We start from the raw sequence: 15,080 nt of genomic DNA on the forward strand, positions 1-15,080 counted from the left end.
TTTGTTACTCAGTTCTATATTTTGTGGCTATTAAGCAGGTAATAAGGTTCTATGTACAAAAAGAAGAAAAATAGAATGAGTCGGAGTGAAATGAGCAATAAGGTAGCTTTCTAGAGAAGAGCACAGCCCAAGCATAGCCATTCTTAGGGCGTACAAATCCTAGGAGAGTGGAAATTGAAGAGCACTTATTAATTCTCCGCAAATGTGCAGGATTGCCAAGTAATATCCTGTGTGTGATACAAGGGTCATATTCCACGGGGCCAAGGAAGTATTATTACTCACTCTTCATCTATTATCTAGCCTACAATTATTAGTAAAATGAACAAATAAAATAAAATAAACTGACCAATCTATGGCCGGGCTACTAGCACACATAAATTAATGAACAAGGAAGTGTCAAGATGAGAAGTGGGTGTTCAAACAAGGAATTCACCTAGGATTATCATTAAGGCCCAAACTAGGATGGTTCAAAGTTGTAATGATGGTAGTTAAGACCTAGAGATATCTTAAATAGGTTAACCCCAATCTCTTGGCGGCTAACCCCTAATCCCATATGAGTGTTAATTGGAATCTCTTCCGAATCAACCACCTACAATTGCAATGAGCTCAAGAATGTCTAATAGGAGTAAACCTACTATCCTTGGCTTAAACCTAGCCAAGAAGGGCTACCAACACCCGATCTCTTGGCGTGTCGGCACAAGTATCCACTTTCAATCTATGTATGTCTTAGTACAAGAATGCTTTCGTGTTGACAAATACAATTCAAGAATGAACAATGGGATTTCCCCATTTGTAGCTCAAGACATGCAAAGCACAATAGATTGAACCTTAAACAACCATCAAATTAAATAATAATAACATCCAAGGTTTTTACACAAGATGAACCCTAGGTTTCATGCAAATCCAAACACACCACAATAAGTTAATCCCTCATGATGAGAGATACTTACATAACATACGAGGAAAAGAAATATAATAAAGAAGCAAGAAATTCCTTCTATGATTTCGATCTCCTTAATGGGATGAAGCTTCGAATGGTTTCCGATGATGGCTTAAATCTTCACTCCAACTCCTTCTTCTTTGCTCCTCTCCCTCTTGGAAATGATGTGTGCTCGTTTTCCACATTGATCACTAACGAAAGGTGGCCGGAAGGCCTCAAGAAGGTGTAGTAGTGGCGGCCCAAAAGGCCAAGAAGAAGTCCCCTTTGCCCTAAAAGAAGCCTTTTTATAATACCATAAATCGATGTATACCAGGGTCCATACGGGCTTCATGCGGCCTTCATGGGTCCCGTATAGAGGCCGCATGAAGTAGACAAAACTCTATGCCCCGAAAAATCTGCATGTGCTACAGTAAGTGCTGCAGTGAAATCACTTCGGTACTCCATCTACAGTAATATGCTACAATGAATATGCTATAGTATTACGGAACCTGGTTTTCTTCTTTTTCCACCCTAATCATGTCCTCGTGTTCTCCGTGGCTTTACTGTGCCCTGCAAAGCAAATAACACACGATTAAGCACAAAATGAGTATCAATTCTTACACAATACATGCTAAGCATACCAAATACATATTACAAAATACATACATTTAGACACTTATCAAGCACAATTAAAACACAGCTCTCTTGCTCAGAGCATGGTTGTGTTATAAGTGCTTGTGCGATATGAATGCGAAGTGTTCATTCCTTATGTTGAGCATTACTTTTCTCAGGTTTTTACACTAATATATGTGTTTTTATATTACTTTTATGCAGGTAGGGTTGTGAGGCCGAGTATGAAGGAAATAGGCCGATGTGGATCATAATGCACCTATTTTGGAGGAGATCTTGCTAAGGTTCAAACGCGAAGACATAGGGACAGGTGTGAGATGCTAGAGTGTGTGCCAACCTTCTTGCATTGAGTGAGCACATCCATTTGGAGGGCATAAAGGCGATCACACTCGAGCATTCCGATTTATGCACATAAGAACAAGAGCTCCACCAATATGTATATCATTGAAGAAGCAAGTGATTCACGACGTATACGTGTGCTCGCTTATGCGTTACTCCCCGATGAAAAATATGGAATTGGGAAGTTATTCGGTCGAAGATCGTCGAGAGCAATGTAGCAACATTGTAGCATGCATCAGAGCAAAGACCGCTTCACAGCCCGTCGAGAAATCGAGAAACGAGAATCCATACGGGCGTGTGGAAATTATCCACGGTCATGTGGAAATTCGCAGACGGGTAGCGTATCCGCTCCACGCCTGTGGAGTCGCCCGATTCCGACCCTATTTAAAGCCGATTCAGACCCGATTTTGGTATTCTTTTCTCCATCTTTTCCCCAACTTGAGAGAGGAATTCGGCTAGGGTTTTGATGGGTATTGGCTAGGGTTTTGGAGAGGTTCTATGGCTCCAACATCGCATGTCGTTTGGAAGAAGGTTACTGTGAGAGCTTTCGTCAGCACCGATCCAGCGAGGTGTATCCTAGGCCGGACAAAGGATCCCTTGCGACGAGTAGAGGACTTTCCACAAGACCATCAACACAACCATCGAGGGGGTTTCTTTATGGATTCATTGCTTTTACATTCGATTTCTTTGATTGTACTTAGCTCCATGGAGAGCTAAACCCCTAGTGGGTACTTGGATGATTGTGAACCCAAGGATGTATTCGTTTCATTGAACTTCTTTATTATGCTTTCAATAAATTGATGTTTATTGTGAGTTCCAACCTTGAATGCTTGATTGTATGAACATTTCCCCTACAGTAACACTAGGGTTGAGAGTTCTTGTTGGTAACCTTTTGAGTGAGTGACACACCACGAGCGTTAGACAAAGCTAGGTTGGAGAGGGTTGAGAGGGTGAATCGAGAGGTACAGGAGCGTCCCCTTTCCCCTCTGACGTGATAGATTCTACCTCCGTTCCTCGAGTTCTTGCGGCCATAATAGAGTGAATGGTCTAAGGGATGAATCTCCGCTGGGGTTTAGTTGCGCTTCCAACGGAGTGAAGCGTTGAGGGGATCTTAGTATCTAGGGCTTAATTGTGGTTAGGGACCTTGCGCCTGGACCAAAGGGTTAGGTCTATAATTAGGAAGAGATTTATCACCTGGAATCCCTAGAGCTCATTGCAATCGAGTGCGAGGCTGAGAGGTTATTTAATCTCTCCAACCGGACATGAATAGAGTTAGGCATAGTTGACCTTAGATTTGGGACTATGTATGTAAGGATTTCCACGACTCACCATTGCCTTACCTATGTGAAGCATCATCCGAGTACCCCATCTTTATCGATTGCCTTACCTAATCCTTACTTTTGCTCTCTTACTTGTTGTTTTTAATTATTGAGAATTGAATCATTGTCACACTTATCATTCTTGATATTCCACATAGCTAAGAATCGAATTAAGTGTCTTTACTCCCTACTCCCTGTGGATTCGATACCCGCTCACCTGGGATTATTACTTCGACAAACCCGTGCACTTACGGGATATACGCAAGGGGATCTTGTCAAGTTTTTGGCGCCATTGCCGGGGAGCTAGGCGTTTAGAGATACTTTGCACTTTGTTTTCTTAGATATTGCACCACACATTCTAATTCATATCTTCTTATTCTATCATCGCTCGATTGTCTTTTTCTTTCTTTTTGGTGCAGACTCTAGGTTATGACCCGAGGGAATCCATCAATATTTATCGAAGGAGACCCCGAGCTTGAACGCACTTAGAAGAAAAGTGGAAAGAACTCTGCAAGAACGAAAGATAATCCGAAATGATTTGGAAGTAGAAGGACCGAAAACATGGCGTAACAAAATGAGTAACAACGAACACTATCTCGATTATGCTGGACCTTTCAGAGTGTTGGGGACACAATCGAGTATTGTGTGTCCCCCAATTACAGCTGTAACTTCGAGCTAAAGTCGGCATTCATCCATATGCTGCAGCAGTCCGCACAATTCAACGGTTTGGCCGATGAGGATCCAAACAGTCACATAGAGAGCTTCCTCGAGGTGTGCGACATGCTGATGATAAATGGTGTGACGGATGATGCCATCAAATTGAGAGCCTTCCCATTTTCCTTAAAGGAGAGAGCAAAGCAGTGGCTACACTCATTACCTAGAGCATCAATCACTACCTGGGAGGAGATGGTAGAAGCTTTTCTAACCAGTTATTTCCCTCCCGGAAAATCAGCAAAGCTTAGGAATGAGATCTCATCCTTTGTGCAGTTGGAATTGGAGTCTCTATTTGAGACATGGGAAAGGTTCAAGGAACTCCTGCGAAAGTGTCCGCAACACGGATTCCCGGAGTGGATGATTGTTCAAACCTTCTACAATGGTTTGAACTCGAGTACAAGGCAACTCTTGGATGCGGCGGCAGGAGGTACCTTAGGTAGCAAGACCCCCGATGAGACCCCCGATAATGCTTTCAAGCCATGGGTAAGAGGGCAACCTTCATTTATGAACCCCCGTGAGGTAAGAAAGATACGTCAAGCTTAGTGACGTTAAACAAGCGCTTCTTGGGAGGCAACCCAAGTGTTTATCGTTCTCGCACCTATTAGTTTAGTTTGTTTTCATGAATAAACTGTTAAGTGTTGGTGTTTCAATTTTTAAGTGCTTGTGCTACGATTTTGTTGTGGGTTTTTAAAAGAACTCATTGTGTGTTTTGTTGAGAGTTGGCGAAGTTTGGTCGTTTGAGTTCTATTTCGTGTTTTTTTTATCTGGTAAATTTTGCATAATATAGAAGGCTCTGAGTGTGTAAACATGTTCAGAATAGTTCTGCAGAGCCTGCATACAACTTAAGTGTGGGGGGAGTTTCATAATGCGCACATCTTTTCTGTTGTTTTTGATTGATATATGCTCACATAGCCAATGGTGGTTCACCTTAGTTGCAATGATTGTATTCTTAAGTCTAGGAGAATTGTTAACATTGAATGTTTTCATGCTCTACTTCTTGCTTGAATTTTTAGGAATTTTTGCCCGATTTACACTTAGTGCACTACTCACTCTCTAAACTCTATTAGAAACTCATGTTCGATGTTAAAGGGACTAGTTAGGTTTACTTCTTTTGCTAATTTCAAACAAGGAACAAAATAGTTTTTAGTGTTTATTTGTATTTGTTGGGTGGAAAGAGCTACCACCTATGAAGTATGAAGCTACTCTCACAAGTCGGATACTAATTATGCCCTAATGAGAGAAAGAGCTATCTCATAGGATGAGTAAAAGCTACCACTCGGGTAGAAAGAGCTACCACCTCGAAAGTGTGAAAGCCACCTTAGCGGCCGCTTTGGAAAGGGCTACCTTGGAGGATGTGTGAAGCTACTACCATCTTTTAAAATTTTTGTCACTTTTGTAGATAAATAAGTCCCTTGTACTTAGAACTTTGAGGAGTATATTTTGTGTTGTTTTGAGTGAGTCACACACATACACGAAATTCGGGTTTGTTGTCCTTTTTTATTCAAGTTTTTAGCTGGAGCATTGATTTTTCGTATTTAGTGTTGAAATTTTCCTTACTTGTAGAATACTTTCTTTGTATGGCTTGGTGAACCTAAGGCCAAGCACTATTAATATTTTCTTCATTGATGCACAGAATGTTTTAATGTTTGCTTGAGGACAAGCAAAAGCTTAAGTGTGGGGGAGTTTGATAAGTGCTTGTGCGATATGAATGCGAAGTGTTCATTCTTTATGTTGAGCATTACTTTTCTCAGGTTTTTACACCAATATGTGTGTTTTTATGTTACTTTTTATGCAGTGTAGGGTTGTGAGGCCGGGTATGAAGGAAATAGGCCAATGTGGATCATAATGCACCCTATTTTGGAGGAGATCTTGCTAAGGTTCAAACGCGAAGACATAGGACAGGTGTGAGATGCTAGAGTGTGTGCCAACCTCCTTGCATTCGAGTGAGCACATCCATTTGGAGGGGCACAAAGGCAGTCACACTCGAGCATTCCGATTTATGCACATAAGAACGAGAGCTCCACCAACATGTATATTATTGAAGAAGCAAGTGATTCACGACGTAAACGTGTGCCCATTTGTGTTACCCCGATGAAAATATGGAATTGGGAAGTTATTCGTGTCGAAGATCAGAAAGCGAGCAATGTAACAACATTGGAGCATGTATCGTGAGCAAAGACTATTTATAGCCGACGAGAAATCAGAGAAAGTAGAATCCACACGGGTGTGTGGAAATTATCCACGGCTGTAGTGGAAATTCACGACGGCGTGTACCATCCACGCCCATGGAGTCGTCCGATTCCAGCCATATTTAAAGCCGATTCAGCCCCGATTTTGGTATTCTTTTCTCCATCTTTTCCCAAACTTAAGAGAGGGCTTCAGCTAGGGTTTTAGAGAGGTTCTACGGCTCCGACATCGCGCGTCATTTGGAAGAAGGTTATTGGGAGAGCTTTCGTCGGCACCGATCCGGCGAGGTGTATCCTAGGCCGGACAAAGGATCCCTTGCGACGAGTAGAGGACTCTCCACAAGACCATCGACACAACCATCGAGGGGTTTTTTTTTATGGATTCATTGCTTTTACATTCGATTTCTTTGATTGTACTTAGCTCCATGGAGAGCTAAACCCCTAGTGGGTACTTGGATGATTGTGAACCCTAGGATGTATTCGTTTCATTGAACTTCTTTATTATGCTTTCAATAAATTGATGTTTATTGTGAGTTCCAAACTTGAATGCTTGATTGTATGAACCTTTCCCCTAGAGTGACACTAGGGTTAAGAGTTCTTGTTGGTAACCTTGTGAGCACATCACGAACGTTAGACAAAGCTAGGTTGGAGAGGGTTGAGAGGGTGAATCGAGAGGTACAGGAGCGTCCCCTTTCCCCTCTGACGTGATAGATTCTACCTCCGTTCCTCGAGTTCTTGTGGCCATAATAGAGTGAATGGTCTAAAGGATGAATCTCCGCTGGGGCTTAGTTGCGCTTGCAACGGAGTGAAGCGTTTAGGGGATCTTAGTATCTAGGGCTTAATTGTGGTTAGGGACCTTGCGCCAGGACTAAAGGGTTAGGTCTATAATTAGGAAGAGATTTATCACCTGGAATCCCTAGAGCTCATTGCAACTTTATTCGAGTGCGAGGTTGAGAGGTTATTTAATCTCTCCTCCGGGACATGAATAGAGTTAGGCATAGTTGACCTTAGATTTGGGACTATGTATGTAAGAATTTCCATGACTCACCATTGCATTGATTAGGAAGCATAATAGAAAGTTCTTGCAGTTGAAGCGATTATCCTATGTGAAGCATCATCCGAGTACCCCATCTTTATCAATTGCCTTACCTCCTCCTTACTTTTCCTCTCTTACTTGTTGCTTTTAATTGTTAAGAATTGAATCATTGTCACACTTATCATTGTTAATATTCCACATTGGTAAGAACCGAATTAAGTGTCTTTACTCCCTACTCCTTGTGGATTTGATACCCGCTCACCCGAGATTATTACTTCGACAAACCCGTGCACTTGTGGGATATACGTAAGGGGATCTTGTCATTGTACTCTTTTGCTTTCCTTATTATTGGAAGCCCAAAACAACCAAGATTCTAGTCTAGAGTGATGCTAGCAATCAACACATGTTAAGCACATCTAGAACACATCCATGCACTATCCTTTTACCTAAAGTATAAAGCCCAATATCTAGAAATTTGAAGTAGACTTTTGGTGGAAGCTTCATTGGAGGTTGGGATTTCTAGTGGATATCAAATAAAACCAATCAAGGATGACTTGATTATGCTCCTAAGGCCTTTGGGTACCAGATTCGATGGAAACATCGACTCCAATCCTTGAGATTCCATCATCCATCTTAAAAATAGCATTGAGGGAGTTTTTAATAAGTCTTTAATCATGTCTCTTGTTTTGGATTTTGTTATGGTTCCTTTTAATATGAGAGGCTTAATCTTTATTAGTGCCTCGTATCATTGAATCTTGAGATGATTTATATTTGATTTCCTTTGCTATTATCTCGACTAATTTTGTTATTCTTCTGAATCTTCTACATTGCTTCATTCTTGTGTCTATTAGTATAAAACTCCCATAAACATATTTGATTTGAATGATAAGGATTAAGGAATCAATCATGTATAGATCACATATAAAGGATGGAGATTGAGTGCATGCCTACAGATAGGGTACATGGTATCAAACTCTCTAGATTAGGGTTTAGACTAATAGGGAGATTCATAAAGCATCTAAAGCAATCTTAGGGTGATTGGTGTCACTGAATGGGATTAGGGTTTGATCTTCTTGAGAAAGGGGTCAACTAAAATGGCAGTCTCTAAAGAGCGCATTTCATATAGATATTTTATATATCCTTTTTATGTATTTAATTTGTCTTTTAGCGTTATTTTATTATTTTTTGATGCTACTTTGGGTATTTGTGCTTTAATTTGCAAGTAAACAAGTCTTTGGCAAAAGAACAAGATTTAGAGTAAATTTGACATGAATAGAGCACAACTTAACTTCATCAGAAGAAGCACCATCTCAACACACCCATACTTAGCCCCTTGCATATCTCAAGACTTGGAGATTTTATCAAAGAAAGATAAGCACATGAACTCTTCTCAAAACACGGCCTTGCAGATGGAAGCACGACCATACTTAGCTCATGCTCTAGCCTATGCTATTTACTGTTTGGCTGATTTTTGAGCCAAAGCAAAATCCCAGAATTACTTATAAAGTGCACGGGCATAAGCATGGGTGTGCTTGTATTGGGAACAACTTTTTAGACCCTAAAGTTAGGGTTTCAAGGGGACTTCTTCTTAGTTTTTTGGCTATGACTGCTAGATGACCTTCATCACCACTTTGGATGGGAAGAGAGCTTAGATACCAGAGCATTGATTGGAGTGTTGTTAAGTTGGTGAGAGCTTCCTCATAGCACAATCAGAGAGCTTTGAGAAGCAAAAGTTAGTCTTATAGATTGTTACTTGTATATTTTCTTTATCCTTTCCATGTTATGTGAACCCATGAGGGACTAAACTGTTCTCTAGTGCCCCAGATTATTGATCCTTGGGATTTTTTGTATTTGATTTACTCAACTACACTGGCTATGGAGTTTTCTTGGATTTTTTCTATATTTTACCTTGGATTGCAATTTCATTGTGAATGATTGCCATAGTTGCATCTTTGCTTATTGTTAGGGCACACCTAGAGGATAGATATCGAGTATGTGCCTAGAGATAGGGTCTATGGTGAAGAACTCTCCAATTTAGGGTTAGTCCTTTCATCCATAAGGATGTACCTGATAGTCAATGAAGGAGTCGATATATGTTCCTCAAGGGGAGTAGTATGGGGCACTGCTTCATATCAATGATTCTTATCCTATTTGATTTCCTACCTTTTTCAACCCTCTAAATTAGTATTGAGAGCTTTCCAGTACTTGTAGATTCAACTACCCAACCCATCTGGGTACACTTTACTACTTGTACAACTCATGCATTTGCGGATAGAAAGGGCTTGCGTATCAGTCTCCATGGTCCAAAAATACTCAACAATTAGCCAGCACAAAAAAAAACATTTGCATAGTAATCTAAAGAGAATATGTGTATGAAGTGCCATGTTGTCTCCTGATTTTATCATAGATTTGCCATCATCATTAGTTTATTTCATTGCTTTCACATTTTAGAAATTTTGCAACATCACTAGATTGAGCAGGTTAGATAATATAGGGCGAATTTATACTAGGAGTATCAGTCACTGTGGATTCAACTAAACCTAGGGTATACTTTACTGCTTTTGTGACCGCTATACTTGCTATAGTGTATTCATAGTTAGTGTATTCACCATGATATGATATGCAATAACACTACATATAAAGAGTTTAATATATAAATTAATTAATTAAGACATGATAACTATTTAGTGGTCAATTGAGCCTCTTCATTTAGTGACACCCCCCTTGCGTGTGTATACCGCAAGTGCACGGGTTGTTGAAGTAATAAAGTACCCTAGTGAGTGGGTAGTCATATCCACAAGAAATAGTTATTAGGAAGCAAATAGTGATACTATTTAGCTAAAGAGTGAACCAATTTGTGAGTGAGTGAACAATATCAATGCAAATAAAAGTAAAGAAAAGAAAGGAAAGTGCAATAGGGATAAGGAAAGGCAATCGATAAGAAAATGGGATATCCGGACATTGCTCATCCTAGGACTATTGTTTCAAGTGCAAGACTAGTAATTGTGCCTCCTAATTGAAGTTTAATGAGTCGTGGAAATCCAAAAATATATGGTCCCAAACCCAAGGTCAACTGTGATTAACCCTTACACTCTAGCCCATCGGAAAGGGATTCTCTCGACGCCTTACACTGTGCGGGAATGCAGGAAGCTATAGGGACTTCAAGTGATAAATCCTATTTCTTAGTATAGATCTATCCCTTTGGTCCAGGCGAAGACCCCTAGTCACAATTAAGCCCAGCACTAACGATTACTTCAACACTTCACTCTGTTGCTTGCACAACTAAGCCCCAATGGAGTTTGTCTCTTAGTACTTCACTCTATTATGACCGCAAAAAAATCTTGGAATATGAAGGTAGGATAAGCCACGTCAGAAGGGAAAGGGGGCGTTCCGCTACCTCTTGACTCACTCTCTCTGCCCTCTCCAACCTTGCTTTGTCTAACCCTAATGGAGTGTCACTCATCCACAAGGATTACCAAGATAGATTCTCAACCCTATTGTTACTCTAAGGAAAAATCAATACAACATGTATTAAAGGTTGAAACTCAATTAAAACATCAATTAAAGAAGCAAAACACGAGTCAATGAAACAAAATCATCCTAGGGTTTACAAGTCCAAGCACCCACTAGGGGTTTAGCTCTCCATGGAGCAATACACAATCAACAATGAATCAAAAGTAAATGCATGCTATCCATAGATAAAAACCCCCTTGTTGTCAGTATTAATGGTCTTGTGGACCCACCTCGTCTTCTCCAAAGGTTCCCTTGTCAAGCCTAAGGCATAACTCGCCGAATCGATGCCGACGAAAGCTCTCCCAATCGCTCTCTTCCAAAGGAATGCAATGTCGAAGGCCGTAGAACCACTAGAGAAACCTAGGCAAAGTCTCTCCAAACCCTAGCCTCGAGTGCCTCCAAAGATAGGAAAAAGATGGGATAAAGATCTCTAGAAGGTCCTCCAAATGCAGTATTTGTAGGGGCTAGATTCGGGCATCCACACGGGCATGTGGAATTTTCAAATGATTGTGTGGATTTCCAAAACTTGTTTCCTGCGAGTTGTGAACACTAACTATTACAGTAATTGTGCTACATTGATTTGCTATAGTAAACTGCTACAGTACTTTGTATAAAATGCTCCCGATTCCACTCTTTTCATCGAGGCCACATGAATGGGCACACATTCATGCAATAGATCACATCTCGTCTTTATTAAAACCACATTGATGAAACTTTTGCTAGCATTGTAAAATTCATAACACATAAGTGTGACTGCCTTTATGCCCTTCCACTTTGTGTATTCGCTTGAGCACAATGGAAGTTAGCACACACCCACATGTCTTTGAGCACGACCTATGTCTTCACGTTTGTTCAATCCAAGAACTTCATCAACAAATGCGTCCATGATCTACTTTGGCTTCCTTTCTTCCAACATTATCTCCACAATCCTAAATGTATAAAAAAACACAAATACATAAGAATAAGAGATAAAATCTGATAAAAGTGATGGTCAATGTAAGAAAAGAATACTTCGTATACTTATGCACAAGCACTTATCATTAAGTTATTTAAGAGGTTGGTAGAAGATGTGTACATGACAAACATTCAGTTGTCAAACTCATCAAAAACACCCCCTCCAAGCTCATGTTAATTTTTTTAATTGCCAAATTCATAGATTGTTTCATTAGTGAAAGAAAATAAATATGCATCAATTATGATCCCTCACCATTTGGAAAACCAAAGTTATAACAATACTATTTTTCATGTATTTTATTATATATATATATATGATGTTATCCAGTTGGAGAGAAATAGGACATCCGGTTGGACAACCTAACCCATGACCAAAATATAAGATCAGTTTACTCTCGATCTGGTTTTAAAAACATTGGTTAAATCTTGAGAGAACCATAAAGAGAGGATCTTTGACTTTGTACATCTGAAAAGGTTTAGTGATGTTGTGATTGTCTCATTTATTTGTTTTCTAATCTTGCAAAAATGTCAGGCTTTTTGGATTATGATTGTTGAGACATATACCGAGTACTTTAATGTGCAATGGATCTTGACCTTTAGATATTTTTATCCACATAGGGATGTTAATTTCAAAAATATTAGATAGTTTGATATGTGAGAGATTGGCCTACCTTAGTGAGAGTCAGAATAGAACTCATCACAAGCAAGGTATTATTTTGCTTAGTCGGGCGATCGCACTTCCTTGGAGCTGAACCAGCGATCTAAGCCTTTTGTATTACTTAAAGTGAGACAAAAGGCTTAGGTCTCTAGTTCGACAAAGTGAGATAAAAGGCTTAGGTGGCAGGTGACACGAGCTATCCAAACAATATTGGGATCCTCTAATCCCCAACCTTCGGAGAACTATTGGAGGGAGTTAGCCCAGGAATACATTGAATGCTTATTGATTCTTTATTTGGTCTTTTGGCTCTCTTGTGTTTTGATTCTTTGTTTTTTATGATCCATAAGAATCTAATTCGAGGGGAATTGTATGTCTAGGTCCCTTAGTTGTTATATATGAATCTTGATTGATTAATATATATTGTTCTAGTTTCATAATCATTGCATGTTCTTAATTGATTATTACTATTGATGTGGATAAGGAGGTTATGCCCCTATGTTGATGGCACCCATGCCATGATAGATCTATTCATGTTCTAAGAGGTTAGGCATAGCTAGGTTTCCAGATTATGGATTGGTTGCCCCTTAAACTTAGGGTTTGATTGGTCTTTTCTCGTAGGATTCCCGCACTTAAGACAAACATAGGAGACTAGGGTGGAAGAGATTCTATCTTAAGTTCCCTAGTGATTTAGACCTAGTCGCTATGGCTTATTGGGACTAGTAGGCCTTTGAATTCCCCTATTTTGATCCTAGAACACGATTGGCACTTAACGCCTATCAAAATTAATAATAAAGATAACTATAGTACATACTGCCAACTCCTCCTAAGTGTGCTTAACGACATCTCCAATTGTATTGTTTAATAGTGTTGTATAAGTAAACTAAAGAAAGAGCGTAAATGATTAAGCTATTGATTAAATGAAAAGAAAGTAATTTAAATGGTAAAATATAGCTGACATACCAATTTGCGTGCATGTTCCGCAAGTACACCGGTATCAAAGTAATAAAGTACCCAATAAGTCAGGTTGTCGAATCCACAAGGAACAAAAGTATTAGTAGTAAGCACTTCTCAGTTATCTATTCAATATCAATATTTTGGTGAAGTGAACTCAATCGCAAGAATATGAATATTGCAAGCAAGCGAGGAAAAGTAAAGATAAGGTGAGTCTCAATCAATTAAGATAAGGTACCCCGGTAATGTTCCCACTAAATCTAGCATGAAGTGCAAGATCTACTATATGATTATAAACCGAGTTAGATGAGTTGAGGTAATCCAAGAACCATCGGTCCCTACCTCTAGGCCACCGATACTAGTCTCGTACAAGGTCCCGGTGGAGAAATCACCAAATCTCAACACCTCATACCACATATGACTACAATAAACTTTAGGGATACCTAAGAGTACAGCTGATTCCTAAAGACACATCAAACCCTACTTCTAGGTGAAAGATCTCTAACCCACTATAAGGTCCCGATGGAGAAATCTCTCAATCTCATGCCTCACACCAAATATGGCTACATAAAGCCTAGGGAATTTGGAGATAGGAAGCACTCATCTGAGGGTGGTGCGTGTGCAATCCCACAAGTATTCAGGTCATCAAATAATACCTCTCACGTGAGCAAGAGAGGGTCGTATCCCCAGGGTCTGAGAAGATACTCTTACTTCGTCTTTACATATTGTTTAACCTACAACTTTGAGTGATGCAATGAAATTACAATATAGCAAATAGAACTTTACTCAAATATCTATGGCGAAGGCAAATTATGGGTGATAATCAAAGAGGAAAGTGGTTACAAATGAGGATCCCCTTTGGGCTACTAAAGTGTAAAGGATGACACAACTATCATGCAAATGGTAGTTTGGACCGAGAAAATCCTAATTTAGGTCAACACAATGGTCACGGCGATTAACCCCTAATCCGATACGAATATTGATATGGAATTTCTTAATACCAAATCCTCCTATGATTGCAATGAGGGTGATGGATTTCTCAATTTAGGATCAAAACACAAACTAGGAACAACCCCAAAATTTGATGGGTACAAAATACCAGATAGTAACGGTGTATTTATACATGTATCCCTTCTAAGCATGGTGTGTCTAATACAAGAGCGATGGTCACGCATCCTAGTATAACCTAGAAATTGATACACAAAGTTCTCAAGCATACAAAAACAACAAAGTACACCAACCATGGATCACAAACATACCAAATACAATAAATAAGTCAAAGCATACAATCCACACAAGTTCACCCCCAAGGTTCACCTACATCCGGTGACCTTGGGGGCTTAGTTGTCCATACAAGCAAAATACATAATCAAGTCCATAAAAATAACTAAATAAAGCATGACAAACTCTCTCAAAGGGTCGGAGGCCGAATGACGATCGGAATCCCTTATAGAAGAGCTTCCAAAGACACCACTCAAGGGGTGGCTTCCCATGTCTCTTCAACATCCTCTAAATGTGGTTATAGGAGTGGATCTTGCTAAATCATGCTCTTCCAGTTGATATCTACCTTGGAGATGCTCTCTCTTGCCCCTTTCTAGCTTAGATCAAGGAAGGTGGTGATAAGCACTAAGCATAGACTTCTCTTTTTTGAAAAGATGCCCAAAAACCCCTTTTAAAAGCTAATCCCTGGATCATATGAGGCCTGATTGCTTCCCCGCAAGTGTACGAGATCGCCAAGTAATACCTCATGTGAAGACACGAGGATCGTATTCCACGGGGCTAAGGATCTCCTATATCTCCTTCTTGAGCTATTATCTAGCCTAAGATCTCAAGCGATGGATTTTACTCTACTAAATGTAAT

The 15,080-nt window shown here is 39.8% G+C and overlaps 1 non-coding gene across 1 annotated transcript; it reads right to left on the reverse strand.

The window, feature by feature from the left end:
- Positions 1–4,161: 4,161 nt before the first annotated feature.
- Positions 4,162–4,268, reverse strand: LOC120256484. Its single transcript, XR_005535321.1, has one exon. It is a non-coding gene; the product is annotated as a small nucleolar RNA R71 (small nucleolar RNA).
- Positions 4,269–15,080: the final 10,812 nt, after the last annotated feature.

Source organism: Dioscorea cayenensis, unplaced genomic scaffold, assembly GCF_009730915.1.
Source record: "Dioscorea cayenensis subsp. rotundata cultivar TDr96_F1 unplaced genomic scaffold, TDr96_F1_v2_PseudoChromosome.rev07_lg8_w22 25.fasta BLBR01001463.1, whole genome shotgun sequence".
Classification (NCBI taxonomy): domain Eukaryota; kingdom Viridiplantae; phylum Streptophyta; class Magnoliopsida; order Dioscoreales; family Dioscoreaceae; genus Dioscorea; species Dioscorea cayenensis.